The sequence below is a fragment of the Sciurus vulgaris genome, assembly GCF_902686455.1.
Source record: "Sciurus vulgaris genome assembly, chromosome: 7".
Taxonomy (NCBI): Eukaryota; Metazoa; Chordata; class Mammalia; order Rodentia; family Sciuridae; genus Sciurus; species Sciurus vulgaris.
The window spans coordinates 84982201-85000144 of NC_136467.1; the positions used below are offsets into that span (position 1 = coordinate 84982201).

A 17944-nucleotide genomic window follows, 5' to 3' on the forward strand; every position below is an offset into this window, starting at 1 on the left:
AAAATTCAGGGTATTTCATTATGAGAAAGAATACCTAACAGTCTGCACCCGTGTGTCTTCAGTGTGTGTGTGTGTGTGTGTGTGTGTGTGTGTGTGTGTGTGTGCCTGTGTGTGTGTACACAGGGTCTCAAGTGCCTGTGCATATGGATACATACAGATGCACAAACTGTCTTTCAAAATAAGGGCAGCTAAACTAGAAAGCCAATGGCTACTTTTAAATTCATTCTTATTAAGTAATATGATTCAACATATTGCTTTTCCGGGGAAAGTATTTTCTGCATGTGTTTTTATTAATACAAAATGAAGGATAAATAAATATAGAAAGAAACTGTATCTGTATGTTGCATGTTAGAGAATGGTCAAGAATTTCAGATTAACTTACCATCACTCTTATCATTCTGAATAAACTGACACTTATTCATAGAGAAAACACTTATAAATGGATTAAATAAGTTTAAAAACTTGTTCTTCAGAAAAAAAAAAAAAACAGACAATACCACTGCGTGTGTTCAATGTTTTTAAAGTTATGATAGATTAAAGAAAAAAAATCAGAGCTGAGGGTATAACTCTGTTAGAGTGCTTACTTAGCATGTGTGAGGCTCTGTGTTCTGTGTTCAATACCTAGCATCACACACACATACATACACAGAAAAAAAACCTTTCAAAAGGCAGTTTTTGCATGATACAACAGTTTATGTATGGATTTATGTTATGGTTTGAATCTAGAATGTCACCCAAAATCTCATGGGTACCGAGGTGGAACATTGGGGAAGTGAATGGATCATGAGGGTTCTTACCTCATCAGTGGATTTGTCCACTGAGGGATGAATGGATTACTGGAGACCTGGTTAGAGGAAGCAGGTCAGAGGGGCAGGAGATTGCCTGGACAGGTTTATCTTCTCTCTGATTCCTTTCTCTTTCTGCTTCCCAGCTGCCATGGGCTGGGCTGCTTTCTTCCACCATGCCCTTCCACTATGATATTCTCCCTCACCTCAGGTCCAAAGAACCATCTGACTATGGATTCAGGGTCAAATAAACTTTTCCTCTTCTATAATGTTCTTATTAGTTATTTTAGTCACAGCAACATAAAGCCAACTAACATAATTCATATCCATCAACATACATGCGTGTCCCAGTAACCCTCTGATATAACTATTATTATCTATCTTGTTCTATTGATATGAAAATAAGAAGTAACTTGCCCCAAGTCATACAGTGGGAAATGAAGCTATAACTCCAAAGTCTCTAATTTTTCTATATTGTCTATCAAATAAACACAGTAAATTAGTACTTTAGGGCACAGATAAGCTATGTGAATATATTTCAAGTATAATAAAATTCATTTAACACTAAAACTATGTTGGATACACATTATAGATTTCTAAGAGTTTGACATCAGAAGGAATGATCCATTCTGTCACACAAAGACAGAACCAGAAGTCCAGCCCAGGCTGCACAGACTTGAACAATATTAAAAATTTGATTACCTAATAGTCAACTCTTAGAAATTCCCTGTAGACACTGTCTAACTTCCCAAATCTATTAATCCCAATTCTAACTTTGAAAGCAAAACAATATAAAGTTTATTTTCCCAAATCATTCTCCAAGGATTTGAAGTAAGCAATCAAGCTTTCCCTCTTCAAAACCCATATCCATTTCAGAAATATGGTAATATGAAGACACCTTTTCATTGTGTCAGCCTCTTCTGGTGAATATTTAATTTGGTTAAAATTGTCTCCAGTGATCATCAGCACCAAGCCTCTAATTAAATGAAGGCCTGGCTAGGTCATGTGAGCATCAGAAAGACATCTGCAGGCATGAGAAAAGTTGTGAGTCTCTCTGGAGTAGTAGGCATGGTGAGCACTAAGGGAAAGACTACAAGCATTTATTGGACATCTCTGAACATAAGACACATTATTTCATTGGATATTCATTCCTTCATTTAATAATTCTGTGATGTAAAATTCAGTATCCCTGTTTAGAGCTAAGGAAAATGAAGTTCAGCAAGAAGTACTTTCTTAGAAATATACCTTTAACAAGTGATAGAACTGTGTTTTTAATATTCATCTTTTGCATATATTCTTCCCACAGTATATTTCCCAGGCTTGAAAACAGAAAATAAGTGTAGCCTGAATAGGACTGGGCCTCCCTTAAGTACCCTGTGATTATCTTGCACCTGCCTTGATGAACTTCTCAGTCTTCTGTTACAAAATACATGCATGCACAGAAGTGCACACACGCACCCATACATGCATGCAGACATCAAGGCATGTTAACTCCAAAAGCACTTACAAAGGATGTTCCCCCTCTTAAAACTCTCCAAAGAGACAGAAGAGAATAGTACTGCAATATGAACTGACCCTAAAAATCCCATCAAAAATCATTATGTATTAAAAAGGCAAGATGAGCATAAGGACTAAGGGAATAGTTCAGGATCCAGGCTTCCTAGCTTTGCCCCTCACTAGTTATGTGATACTGGACAGATATTATTGAACCTCTGTGTTTCAGTTTGCTCATCTGTAAATGGAAATCAAAATAATTCCTCATTTATAAAGTTGTGGAGGAGACAAAATTAGCTGACATGTGATCCCTGTGAACTCTAAGAAGCACACAGTAATCACTCATTGCAATGCTGGATCCACCTGGGACTAGGACATGGTCATAATTCAGTCCTAGGCCTAAGGTGTCCAAAGTCTCTACTTGCACACTGGCCTGACTACACATCTATTTGGAAAAAAGACCAGTGTGGATTGGTGCAAACAAGGAAGAACTTCTGGAGTGGACATGAAGTTCCAAAAGAAGAGAACTCAGAGATATATAGAGAGGACAAAAACAGAACTTCACACCGGATTGATAAGAGTCAACAGTGGATAGAACCATACATATTTACAAGAATATTAATGATCTCATCGACCAAAGAAAATGGTATTTTCGAGAATCAAGGGAATAGACTAGGAACGTTGAGGTCTTAAATGTCAGTCAAAGAGAGAAGTTTGAACTTCCTGCAGTAATCAGCTGGAAGTCAGTGTGACCTTCAGAGTGGATGAGTGAAATAATACAAATGGCTGCAGGTCTTGCCTATAATCCTAGCTACTTTGGAAGCTAAGGAAGCAAGATGACAAGTGTGAGGTCAGATTGGATAAATTAACAAGACTTATCTCAAAAGATAAAAAGGACTGCTAGGGACATAAATCAGTGGTAGAGTGCCTTTGGCTTCAATCCCCAGTTTCCATCCCTCCCACCCAAAAAAGAAGTATTATGCTGAGTAGGAAGGAGTTAGGGGACTATTGACATCAGATAGTAAAGAAGGACTGGAAGAAGAACCAAACATTAAAAGCATGCACAAATAATACAGGAAGATATAAAGACTGTCTATAAAGTGACAGGGCTTGTAGTCAGACAGAGCAAGAGACAGAGCAAGTAAGGGAAGGCTCAAACATGATTGTAATATTAGGTCAATGAAGTAATGGACCCCTGTCAGAAACACATACTAAAATTACTGGAAAGTACAAACTAATGCTTGATAAAATATTTACTCAGACCACTTGAACCATTCTTTGAAGTTGTTTCCTTAATTCTTTACTGAACCCTAGCTTTATATCAATGAATGATAAAATGAAGTTAGGCACATTAATAATTAAAGAATTTGGCTCCTAATCAAGTAGCTTAAATCAGTGCCATGCTTAGTGATTTTACGCAATAGCCATCTTTTTGGAAAAGGTTCAGGAACTGGAAAGTTGCTAATGATTTACCACTAAAGATATTTATGGCAGAAATCTAGTTTTATACTACTCCCACAGTCTTTGAGCTAAAACAGATGCTTCATTTGCTATTTACAATTGTGCTGTAGTTAGTTGTATTTATAAAGCATTTTTGAAAAAAAATATTGCGGTTTTAAGAAACTGGTTTTGATGAAGAGAGTTTACTGGAAATATATGTAACTTAAATCTGTTTATTACATAATTAAAATAATGCTTAGTTGTCATCAAATAAACAGATGGACTAAGAATAGATGGCAATTTTTTAAAAAGTTAAATTTTTAAGACAAAAACTCTCTTTATAATAGTGGATTATTTAGGAAGAATAAATAAGATTTTAGGAAGTGGAAACCTCCTAAGGTATAGGTATTTTTTTGCACTGTTATAAAAAGGCAGAAGAAACATTCTCTTAGTAAATGTTTAGTACCACTGATTGGTTATACCAGGCACTAGAGATAAGGATGCTTCTTGGGGGAGAATGGAAAAGAAAACAAATAAAATAAAAACTAATGCTTGAATAATAAAACAGTGACACTTTAAATAAGTATGCAAAAAATTCAGAGGAGAAAAAAAGTTAAAAAAAAAAGGAAGGGATCATAACCAGTCAGCTATTAGAAAGCCCATTTGGGGGAATTTTTAAAGAATTTTAAGTATGTTTTGTTTTACTTTGTTTTTTACTCTTACAAGAGATAGATATTCACAAAAATGGAAGATACAGGAAAAGAAGCAATCCATAAGCAGTCTCTGAAATGTATTTTCTAACAATAAGATTAAAGATTTAAAAAGACATATCTCTCTCTCTCCAACAATCAAAATTAATGGGCTGTTTTTATTCTTCTATTCATTCAGATTAAACTAAAGCACACATTAAATACAAGAGGATTTATTTTCCAGAGTTCTGCCCTGGCAAAAGTAATCTAATCAAAATAACATGGGGGAATAAGCTCACTGATTAAATCAAAAGGAAGAATTAAAGAACCTGACAGATATTTGGGAGTCGTGTTAAAAAATAAATTGGACATGTTAAAAAATAAATTGAACTTTCATTATAAAAATTGACTTAAATGAATGGTATACTTAAGAGTCTACTTCAGAACATTTCCTTAAAGACAATTTGATTATCAACCAAAAAAAAAAAAACCAATCTGCATTTCAATATATTTTGTTATAATCTAGAATAATGTCAAGAAAAAATAAAAACATACCAAGATACTAAAATTCTAGGAGTTTCTCTGTCTGTTATTTATATTTGAAACCTAAATAAAGTTCAGCAAAATATTTTAAGTAGTGTTCCCTACAGTAATAAAAGGATGATTAGTGTACTATTGATATTTTGAGGAAAAACAAAAATGAGACTGTAGTCTTATCTCTTTAAAGAGGATTTGCAATTTGTAAGCTATTTCACCCCCTTGATAGAAAGTCTTTAAATATAGGTAAATCCAGTAAAAGAAAGAAAAATTATGTGGTCATCAAAGGCAACTCTTCCCATGTACGATGCTTAAACACACAGATGTGTAAATAGAAGAGGACCAGGATCACATTCTCCTTACATTTGGTAAGGAGGAAAGACATGGTTTCTTCTCATGTTCATCCTTCCAGGTGGAATTACCATGCCCAACCTCAATCCAGCATAATCAGAAAAGATATGGAATGAGACTGTGCTCTAGGCACCCCACTTTTAAGCAGACAGAGATGGTAAGGAAACTAAAAGGCTTGCTGTCTGAAGAATAGATGAAACAGAAATTAAACTTGTTCCATGACACCCCAACGGACAGGACAAAAACTGTGGACAGAAATAGTGTATATATATATACTGTTATCAGTCATATGTGTCTAAAGATGTGAGATAGATCTTTATCAGTAGTGAGTTTCCTATTATAGAAAGTGTTCAAGTATAATGGGTTGTGATAAGGATGAGGAAGAGTGTCCTTAATTTCTGATTAGAAAGTTAAATGACTCACCTTCCAGGACCACTTTCACCCTGAGATCCTATGATTGAAAAAAAAGAAGCCACAGACCCTGACTGATGAAATTAAAAGTTACTTGGTGATACACAATAGACACCTTTGAAAAAGTGTTAAGAATACTATGACCATCAGGGTCCAATCAAAAAGCTGATGGTACCCCAATTTGGGTGAGTTTATTGAAGAGACTATTCCTAAAAGTGTGGGCAATCTAAGGGGGTAACAAAATGAGGCAGGAGCTTTTAATAGCAGCAATGAGGAAGGGGCATCCTTTACTTCTCTTAAGCCTAAAGGCAGGAAAAGAGGGATCAGTTACCAAATGCAGGAGAGAGAATACAGTGAGGGGAGGTTCCCAACAGGAGTTGTGAATATTATCCTAAGAACTGTAGAAGGGAAGAGGGAAATTCAGGATGGACAGGACTGGGGAGAATATATGGAGGGACAAGAGGAAAATGTGTAACACAAATGCTAACAAAGCTCACAAAACTGAGGGCAAACAATGAAAGCTACAAACTGAGAGACTGAGATTAATTCTCTCTCAGTAATCTTCCAAGTGATGCGATATAAATTTCTGTTGGTGGGGAATCACAGACCTATTGCTTCTCACTATCATTTCAGAGTATCAACTCTTCTACATTCTTTAGGCATCGTGCCTGGATGTGTTCTTTGAACTAGTTCTCAAATGCAGTATCTGCTCTACCCACAGAGTACATGTCACAGAATCTAAATCCCAAATACAGAACCATCTACCCCGAGGTAATTTCCCCATATATCCTTGCTACACTTTCCTTTATTCAACAGAGGTGCTCAGTTAACTTCTGTCAGGCACTGTGTTACAAGATATAAAAATCAACAAGGTAAGTCCAACTCTGCTTTCCTACAGCTTTTAGCTATCAATCATTCTAATCTATAAACACTTCCCATTCACTAAGGTGCTATAAATCAGAAGTTGGCAAGTTATGGCCCACAGGTCAATTCTGGGTGCCCTGCTTCTATTAACTATGCTTTATTGAAATAGCCATGCCCATTCATTTATGTATCACTGTTTCTGATTGTTGAATAGCTGCAACAAAAGAGTATGACCTGCAAAGCCTGAAATATTTACTTTCTGGCACTGTATGGGAAAAAAATTGCCAACCCTTGCTCTAAATAAAATCTAGTTCTTTAAGGATGATGTTTTAAAAGACAGAACATCCTTGGGTGCCCTAGTTACAAACCATATCATGAGGAGAGTTGGCTTCCTGCATGGTTCTATCTCTAGTGTTATTTTGTTTTATTATTTTCTTTTATTGTTAAAGTAGGTAACAAAAAAATCTCACATGGCTAATATATTCTATTAACAGCATATATTCTTCTGATATCGTTTTGTCTTATATCTAGTACTGATTAATCAGAGTTCTTCTATATCACAGAAGACCCATTTTTAAGAAAAGATCCTTTTCTCTGAAACAAAGCAAACAAATTTTGACAGAGGTGAAATGCTACCTTTTAAACTGAACAATAAAATTGATTGTAAAGCACTTAGCCAATACTCAAGTGCTATATAAATGCAAAATCACAACAACAATAGAACCTTTCCTTCCCTGCAAATACATGAGTGGATACTTATTCCCCAAACACTTGACCCAGAGAGCATTAAAATTTAAACTGAAAGAAAAAAGAAAGACCAGCTTTCATTAGGTGGTACCAAAAATTCCTAATAAGAAGTGACAGGTCTTTTGCTTGTTGTGATTCCTCCAAAAGATATTAAGAGCCTAAGTCTGAGGTGGCTGTGGCTGACCATCAATTTGCCATTTCCAAAACCCTTTTCTTCCCCTAATAGGAATCAACATAGCATGAATAAAAATTAAATGGCCACTTAGTTCACATTTAGTCACCTTACTGCAGCAATAAGACTTGAGAAAGATCCTGGAAAATGTTGGTTCCTGACAGTTTTCCCACACTACCCCACAATCCACTGGCAAAATACATTCCAAATGCTCAGATGAGAGACTTAATCCAACACTGAATACAGAATCAGGAATGAGATGATGATATCAAAGGAGATGGTGGCATGGGGGAGATACAGTTGACTTGGTAACGAGAGAACTCTTTTGGATATCAGCTATGTACATGCTACCCTTGCAAACACTACCCTGTATACACTCAGGTAATGTCAGTTCCATCTGATACAGGTTCCCTTAGCATTCCATATTCTCTCATATCAGTTAACACAAATAAAGCTGGATAATTCCTTATTTAAGTAGTTGTTTAATAGCTACATCACTCAGTGATAAATGAACTTCACTGACCCCATTGCACCTGTTTTGAGCAGAAATCCCTATAGCCAGCACATGATGAGAACTGAAAAAGTGTTGGGTGATTGTCATAAAAAAATGCATGGACAGACGAGAAGGCTAGATCCTTCACACTCTGCTGGCACATAAGAAAGCTACTAGTTATTTTGAGATATGCCCAAAAATAATAGCCAATGTCTTCCTCTTCTTATATACCGTAAGTACTATTCTAAGAATATGAACTAACTGCAAACCAAACCCTTGCATCTTCTCTATCAATGATCTCCCTCTGTTCTTTCAACTTCCTCTTCTGTACTGACTTCTACCTTTCAACAGATAATCATGCTTCTCTCCTTGTTCCCAGTTTCAAGAAAGAAAAAAGAAAACTCTCGATGCCCCCACCTGACCTAGCTGTTCTTACCAAGGTCACAAGTGACTTCACAACTGCCAAGACCCCATTCTTCTCTCTGCAGCATCTCACCTGACAAATACTCCTTATTCTTAAAACACTTTGCTCTGACTTTAGTGTCATTATTCCTGATTATCTCTCTACATCTAAAAATGTATCCATGTTTTCCTCAAACCATTTACACCTCTAGTTCTTATGATTATTCACCCTTCTAACTGATCTCTCAGCTCCCTTCAGTCCATTCTCCACAATACAGTCATCAATAATGCTTCAAAGTGACCTGACTTAATTTATCTGACTCTGTTAAATAGTGACTCTGACCTTCAACTTTAGGCACCTTTATACAGCAGAATTTAATATATATGTAATGTACATATGGCCTATTAAAGAGATAAAATATTCCCTCTGATTTTACCACAATATAAATTGGACTGCTAACTTCCTGTACATACTAAAACATGCTTAAGGTAATTCTAAGTTATTTTGTTTTATTTCTGGAGACAGAACATAAGGGTGTTTTACCACTAAGCCAAACACTCAGCCCTTTTAATTTTTGTTCACTACATGGTCTTGCTAAGTTGCACAGGATGGCTTCAAATTTAAAATCCTTTTGGCTCAGCTCCCAAGTCACTGGATTACATGTGTGCACCACCATGTCCAGCTAATTTTCTAAGTTTTAGCAAGACCTCTGAAATACTGCTTTTGAAAAGCTGACTCCAAATATTGGTATTCTGACTGTCATTCATGAAAAAAGAAGAAAAAACATAATTAGAATCATCAATTTGTGCTTCTTACCTTCATTCCCAAATTGTACATCTGAATTATGTCACATGTAGTCCATTGGCCCACACTGAATGTTATCTAGATGAAAGTCATCCAAATTACACATGGTTTAAATTGTGTTTGATCTAAAACCCTTTTGAGGTAATAATTTTCTCAAATAAAAATAAGTAGAAGAGTGGCTAACAACTCACAAATCTGTCAACGCTCCCTGTATACATTATAAATTTCCTGATTTTAAGTAGGAAAAAGTAATAAAACAAGGTCAAGAAAGTGATCAACAAATGTTTAATTGCCTTGATAAAAATGCTGGTACTGAAAAATATATCCTGTGCACACTGAGTCCACATTACTATATTTTTTTCCCTACCTCAGGCATTTAAAAAAAAAAAAAAATTTTTTTTTTCTATGGTTTCTAGTGGAATTCAAGTGCAAAATATGCCTCTGCAGTTCCAGACTATGAAGTTACTATTCAAAGCCTTGACTAATTGGGCCCAAGCTACTACTTCTCAGACACTTCCTGATACTTTGGACAACTCTAGACACACTAAAAATTAACACATGGCTTTACTCTATTTACCCCTTAATTTGTAATTACCCTACTTCTGCCCCTATTTCTCAAGTACTGGTACTTATCCTTCCTTAAAGTACCATCGCCTCCAGGAACTGCCTCTGTGCCCCTCCACGTCCCACACCATTTTATCTGATCCTTCTTATGGTATTTCACCCTTTCTTTACCTTGAAAGTTTCTGGCTATATACATATTCATCGACACACGCCTGTAAGGTCCTGATGGAAGAGACCCTGTCGGCCCCACCTTTGGCATGCACAGGGCTTGGCAGAATTCCTCCAATTCTCCAGAAGAGCTGATCAATAAACGATTTGCAGCCCCAGCAATGGCCTCCCCTTCCCGGGGAAGCCTCAGGAACCATTTTGGTGGTCAAGTCAGGCCTGCACATGTTCAGAGGATGGTACTTACCTAAGAAATCCACACACCTGTGGGCTGATGATTCCGGGGATCCAGCGCAGATGCAAGCGCCTTAATTCAGTCAATACAAATGCCTAACCACGTGCAGGGCTTCACCCCTGCGAAGGTCCCGCCCCCGGGCACCGCACGTGAGAGGCTGGCTCCGCCCAGAGGACAGGAACAAGCGGAGCAGACGCCCTGGCGCAGGGTCCTCCCGCCCGCCCGCCTCCCTTGGGCTCCCAGGGGCAGGTCGCCCTCTGGCGGCAAGGAACTGTTAGGGCAGGCCCTCAGTGCTAGTGCCCTGAGCGGGAATCAGTGCTGTCCACAGGTGGTCGCAGGAACTGTGTAGTGATAACCCGGGGCCAGCGCCCACCACTCGCTCTGGGAGAGGGGCACGGGAGACCCTGAGACCACAAGTCCCAGAAGCCTCTGCGGCGATTAGCCCTGGGCGGGGCGACTGCATCCCAATACTAGCCAGTGAGCCCGGAGAGGGAGCCCCCAAGTCCGGGCACCCGACACTCCGACGAAGGGGTGCGCCCCCATGAGCTTGCTGTCTTGGAGGTGAGATTGAGCCCTAGAAATGAAAGCACCTCACAGAAAGACTCCCCTTGGCGTCTAGATTCTAGTAAGAGGTGGGGCAGAAGAGAAGGCACTTGGGAGACTGATGAGAACAATTATAAAACATTTTTTTTTTTTTTTCCAAAAGTGAAATTAAGTTGTTGATTCTTGGAAGAAAGTGATTATTACAAGGTGATGTTTCTCATAATTTTACCTTTTATGTTATAATTTAATCTATATTCTTAGTCAATTTTTGCCTTACATCATTCCAAAATTTCTTTATATATTAGAATCCCAAATAGATTCTAAACGTCCTGAAAACAGTCTTTGAAGTCTTTATTATTACAGTGCTTAGTTACTATTGTAGAGAAGTCTTAACACATACTTACAAAATAAAACACTATTTCTAAATAGAGATCTGTTCAGCTTATTTTCCTAAATGGATAAATCTTTATTAGACATACACTTATATCCAATTGGTCATTGTAAATTTCTTGAAAATATTAAGTATCATTGCTCTAACCATCTGACTATTATAAAAAGTCAATTTTTAAGTCTATTGTAATTCATTTAATGTAGCATTCTTCATTAATCCTGCAGAAGTAAATTTCAGGTTATTCGATTACCTTGAATTCCAAATTAATGGACATTAAATTAATGGTTTACCATATTTGATGTTCTCATTTGAGAAATGTAAAGTCCAATCATCATAATTCATCTCTTACAGAGATAATCAAGAGTCAAGTAGTGGAAATGTTGCAGTTACCTTGTGTTGCTACGTATGCGAAATTCCATATTAACTCCTATTCGTTAATAAAATGAATTGAAATCCTGTTCTGTGGCAGGCACTGGGTGAGGCATGATGTTGCCTGTACAAATACACAAACTGGCAATTAAAACAAAGGAGTGAAAAAAAACATTGAAATACAATGCAATCATTGACATCCAGTGTGAAAACTACAGGCTCAGTTTTAACAAAATCTTATTCTTTCTCATCAAGACTTAGGTATCTTTTAAGTTAAGTAACAATAACAGTTTTGTTTGAACTTCTAAAAATGAAGTGAATGGGAAATGTTCCCCAAAGGCTCACATGTTGAAGGATTGGTCCCAGTTTGTGATGCTGTGGGAGTTAGTGGAAATTTTAGGAGACAGGGCCTAATGGTAATAGGTGGGTCATTGGGGGCATGATTTTGAAGAAATATATTGTTGGTGACCTCTCAATATGGCTATCTTTCTTTTTGTCTCCAGTCATCCTCCATGGTAATGTTCTGCCTCAACCAAGGTCCAAAGCAATGAGATGAAGTAGCCATGGAGTAAATCTTCGGAAATCATGAACCAAATAAACCTTTAAGTTGATTTTCTCAGATAGATTGTCATAGTGACCAAAGGCTGATTAACACAAGTGGTTATGGATTTTCCAAAATATATATTAGAAAATAACTCAAGAAAATTTTTAGTTTTTGTCTCACTCATTCCTAGTAAAATACATAATAAGTAATCAATATGTTTGTTGAATAAAATAAATAGATACCAGATACCTTAAAATATTTAAAAATTACTTTTCTAAAAATATTATAATTCTCCTGTATGAGCTGTGGCACAAACCACTTTTCTAAAGGAGTTTATTAAGAACAGGAAGGTGAAAATGTACAAAGATATACCTAACAACTTTTCCACTTCTTGTTGTTCATCACATTTAAATGCAGAGAATTTGAATGGGGCTTGTATAAGTACACAGAATACAATTCTTAGAATATCATGTTTCAACAGTTTCAGAAAAATAGATTCATTAAGTGGCAGTTTGTAATAATTAGAGAAAATTTAATGATACTACGTATGAATTTTCAGGGTTCATATAAAAAGAGGAAAATAATTTAACTCTGTGCAAAATCCAAAACCTTAGAAAAGAGAACACTAATTTATTATTAGCCATCTTAATATAAACCAAAATTAAGTGAATTGGTAAAATGAGTTAAAAACATAACCAAGAAAAAATATCAATTCTAAAATGGCTAATTTAAACATGAAGACCAGAATAACTGGTAAAATGTCAAATAGAGGTATGAATTTTTTAATGTTTAAAAATAACATGTTAAAAACCCAATTTGCATTATTTTATAATACAGAATCATGAAAATAATAGCAAGTTATTCTGTAAAAAACCAAGATGTGTCATCAGTAATACCTAGGCACACAAAGGAGAAAATTACTCACTCTATGTTTAATTCAGCAATTCACAAAATATTTATTATGTTAGGTACTACACATAAATGATAAAGCCCCTGACCTCAGTAATCTAACAGCTTACGAAGAAAGCCAAATTTCACCACCAAATGTCATAATAAATAAAAACTAGAAGTAACCAAATGCACTTACTATGTCAGGTAATCATAGACTGTTTAATCCTCACAAAATACTTAAGGGGCAAGTATTATTTTAATCTTTATTTGATACTGAGAAACTGAGTCAAGTCTATTCCTCCATTAACACTAAACCTGTTAATGGTTGAGCTAGGACTTCCACACTACACTGCCTTTCCCAGTGTACCCAAACTTAATTCCTAGACATCCAGGAAGCCAGCTGTTTCTTTAGCTATTGGCCTTTAATTCAGTGTCACAAGCTCTCTACTTAGGGCGCTCTATTCACTAATGTCTGAATATCCTTGATATCTGAGATACCTAGCTCTACAACTCTTCTACCTGATAACTTTTGCATCTGCTTTTGTTTCATATTCACATTAGCCATCACTATTTTATTGGCCATATTTTCTTCAAATTGCTCTAATTAACATAATTTTCAACAATTTATAAATTCATAGCCATTAGAATTCACATTATTCTACAGAAAACTGAATATCATCAATAATTCAATTGCTATTAACACAAAACAATTTGATTTATACTGTCATTTATATGATTGTTAGCATAGTCTGTGTAATAATTCTGCAAACTTTTCTCAATGTTGTCAATAATACTAGTATCTTTGCTTTAAAAAGAGAAAAATCCATAAAAGTTTACAAGTGTTTAAATCTATTAAACTGTGTAAAATGTATGAAAAAAACCATGAAGTGTATGTTTTTAAAGTTCTTAATTTTTAAACTTAATATTTAGAATTGTAGAGTAGTGGAAAGATACAATGACATGTGCGTGTAGTTCCAGCCTCTTGGGAGACTAAGGATTGTGCATTTGTAGTCATCCTGGGTAACTTAGCAAGACCCTGCCTCAACAAACAAACAAAAACACCAAGAAAAACAACCAAAACAGAACAAAACCCAATATGATCAACAAAGAATTAAAGAATTACTCACTTTATGAATAAACTTTTGGTTTCTGTGGTATCTATCTTATAAAAATTATAATTATCTGTACATTTAAAATATAAGATTAATAAAATACTTTAAAAAATTCTTCACAAATATAAGTATTCAAGTAAACTAATGTTGAATTTGGGGATTATTTCTTTCACAAGGAAAGGTAGGGCAAAGTACTGTGAAAAAATGTACTTGTGGACCATATAATTTAAATGAAAGAAACATAAGAACTGGACAGAAATAAAAAGAAATATTCAGAACCCAATGCTGGTAACATCAATATTAAGATAAATGCAAACAAAGTTGATTTAATGATAAAAAATATTGAAGTGCCAATATTTTCTGTACTATTTAATGATGTAGGTATTAATCAGTATAAAATATCCAGTGTGAAATATGATGATAAAAAGGAGCATTATGATAATTTAGGGAAAAATAAAAACTCAACAATCATTTTCAGAGGAGAAAAAAAGCAAAGTATTGGAAAATCTATTAGTGGAAAAATATGGTCCTAACTGGGTAGGTGCAACAGTCTAGTGATGATTAGGATATGTAAACTGTCTAAAATGGTTACAAAAGTTGCTACTAAAACTACTGATGAGTAGAGAAAAACTAAGCTCTTACATTCTTTCATCTAACAATATATCTGTTTACTCTTCAGTTGAGATGAATTTGTATATTTTTAACATTAATATGCACTTGTCAAAAAACTATGAGTATGGGTTCCGACTAGACTCCCAGTTTTGAATCATACTAGCAAGAGAACCAAGATAAATTGCTTGGCTTTTATAAATTCAATTCTCTAATGTGTAAAACGGGGCTATAATGTTTGTACTTGTATTAAATGGTATAATTTGTACATAACTTCTCATTGTCTGATAAATACTATTTTAAAAAAATATTAGCAATTATTATTGTTTGAGTTCCTATCTCCCTTGAATAGTAGTGTTTTTTAAGCAACCCCAAATATAAAGGTAAAGAGATTATTATAATACATGTTGCTATGATTTCTCTGTTCATAGCAAATAAGCTTGGTCAACTATTTTCCATAACCTACCCTCAATTCCATTTATCTTCAGTAATGTTATGAGTGAATGTGGGTTTTGGGAAGGAACACAACTTCTCCTATAAATCTTTCCTGATGCTTTTCCCATGCATTGCATTCCAGAAACCACACTGAAAACCTGCCTTTGAACACAACTGTTTCCAAGTAAAATTTATTTTAGAAAGATACAGTATAGACAGAAAAGATATCATATGCATCCAAAATAACCATTTTACTCCACTGAATCCTCAAAATATACATTTTAAAGAGCAGTTTAAGATTATCTAAAATATAATTTTTAATCAAAGAGAAGTTTGAGAAGTTTGGATAACTAATAATATAGATATTATCAGTTTTTGATAGAGAATCTAAAGGAAAGAAAAAGAATCCACAGTTGTGATGTGTTGAAATGAGTTCTACACATTTTTTTCTGATTCATCTTTTTTTGTTATTATTTAGGAACAAACATCAGTCAAAATACTATTTAAATTATAAGCCTGATAGGTGAAGACAAAAACAAGTAACAATATCTATTGTTATTGATGCCTTATTTTTTGCTAAGGATTTTACAATCCTCATCTCCTATAAACGTCATAACTTTATGAAGTAAACATCCCTTGCCTAGCATATATGATACCCTGTGTTCAATCTTCAGCAATACAAAATATTTAAAAAGCATTCTTATTTTATTTTCCCTCCATTAACAAATCATGCCCAAAGTCACCCAGCTATTTAAAAGTAGCAAAGTTGAGCTTTTACTACATTTCTCTGACACCCTTATATCCTGAGTAGTCACTTTCTGGTCTCAATTTTATTTCTTCCAGTTGAAGCAAAATCCCTCCACCCCTATTACCACAAGCACTGAAATTACAGGATTATGTTCTGGGTGAGAAGACCTAATTCTCACCCAGATTCTCACCTAAATTTCTCACCTAATTCTCACCTAAATTTCTGATGATCCTCCTCTTCAGAGCCAATTGAAACACAGTTGTGTATCATGGCAAAATTAACTACACCCTAAAACTATATGCCAGTGTACTCTAGTTAACCAACTTTCAGTTATATATGAAGAATTATCTGATCCCAGTGGAAAAATTTTGCATCACAAATGGCAACAGTTTCTTCTGCATTTACATTATATGAAGCAATAAATATACTTTGCTCTTCATGCTAATTTAGAACTAGAAACATGTCATTTTTACTTTCACTTTAAAGAGGCTGTGATAGCCTGGAAAAGATATTGGATTTAGAGTTAGAGTACCTGGGGTTTAATCTGTTTTCTGCCATTTATTGCACTGTAACCCTGAGAAAATCACTTTACTGCTCTGTAAAATAAAAAAAGAAAGTTTTGGACAAATTAACCTTGAAAATTCCTCACATTTCTGAAATTCTAATTATACCCCAGACTATATCACTAATTTTTGACTGTATCCAATTACTAGCATCATATTTGGATCCTTCTCTGTAACCTGCGCATTTCCTGCTATATTTTTTTTGTCTTAAAGCATGACATATATGACCATTACCATTCTAAGAAAAAAATTGATAATTGTATACAGCAGATTATGTGTGGGATTTAAATGCATCCAATTTTTTTATTAATCTTTAAGAATATTGGTTTGTTAAAAATGAGGCTGCCTTAGTTGCTTCTAGTATTACATCAAAATGTTGTGCTATAAGGGACATGGAGAAAATTGAAAACCCTCTATTCATTTCTTGGTAGCCCATGCTGGAATACTTATTGACCACCTATAAGGTTCCATTCAAAACACTAAGCAAACAATGAAGAAATTGCTCATACAGAACTCAAGAGTTTCTTTGGGAACACAGATGAGTTAACAACTATTAAAGTGTAGCTTGTGTTCTAATGAGGGCCAATACTGGGTGCCATAGAATACATGGGAGAGGATACCAGACTCAGTTATGAAGGAGTGTTTGTTTTATTGTTTTGTTTTTAAGAAGAAATGCTAATGCTGGATTCTGACAAGACAGGTCAAAAGAGGTGTTTGGAGAAGTGTCCTGCCTCAAATCCCAGGTCTAAAAGATCCTGGTATACCTGGATCAAAGTGTATCTAGTGGTAAATTTAAATTACTCTGTCTTTAGAACAGAAATATGTTTTCTAATTCCTATCCCTCTGATGTATTATCAAAATAAAGTGATCTGTGCTAGCAGATCAATGATATCTGAATCTTCATTTTCTTACCTGCTGGACATATTATCTCCAATTATTTATTGTGAAAGGATTTGTGGGCCTTGTATGCTTGTATCAGAAATTATAATATTCTTATATTTTAATTCTCATGCATCCTTTCTCTTTACTCTCCTTAGGTTGAAAACCAGTAGCTTTTGTTTATGAATAATAATTCATTTTAAGAGTTAAAACTGTCTGATACTGTATCTTGAGATAACTAAAGCTCTATGACCTCAATGATTTTAGTATTTGATTATCTTTTAGAACTGTTACTCTGTTGAGGACTGCTTTGTACACTATCTAAAGCCTCCTCCAGATAAACAAATTTTAAAGTCCCAGCTGGAGGTGAATGTTTGCTTTCATGGTAGCTCATCAGAATCTATTGTCTTCATCCTTTTTCTTGCTTCTGCTTGCAAATTTGTCCTCAAGCAAATCCCTTCCTTTTGTTTGTTGGTTTGATAGGGCATGTTAATGTAACAGGTGCAGCAACGGTCTGAAAATGTATTTGGACAAACCAAAACTTCATTAATACATTTTTTCTAACCTAACACTTCATAGAGTTGCCATGTCTCCAAGTATCATTAAATGAAGTCTCTGAGATCCATGGCCATCTTCACCAGTTTTGCATGTGCTCTGTTCCCTGTCACACAGCTTTGCTTCAGCATCTCTGTAGGTGAGAGGAATG

At 35.2% G+C, this 17944-nt stretch overlaps 1 protein-coding gene across 1 annotated transcript in view; it reads right to left on the minus strand.

Moving 5' to 3' along the window:
• The window catches only part of MEI4 (meiotic double-stranded break formation protein 4), a gene marked incomplete at its 3' end in the record, with an annotated part of 174091 nt that extends 163855 nt beyond the window's left edge, over positions 1–10236 (minus strand). Inside the window, exon 1 of the mRNA XM_079146544.1 lies at positions 10167–10236. The remainder of the gene's footprint in view (positions 1–10166) is intronic.
• Between the last annotated feature and the right edge of the window lie 7708 nt (positions 10237–17944).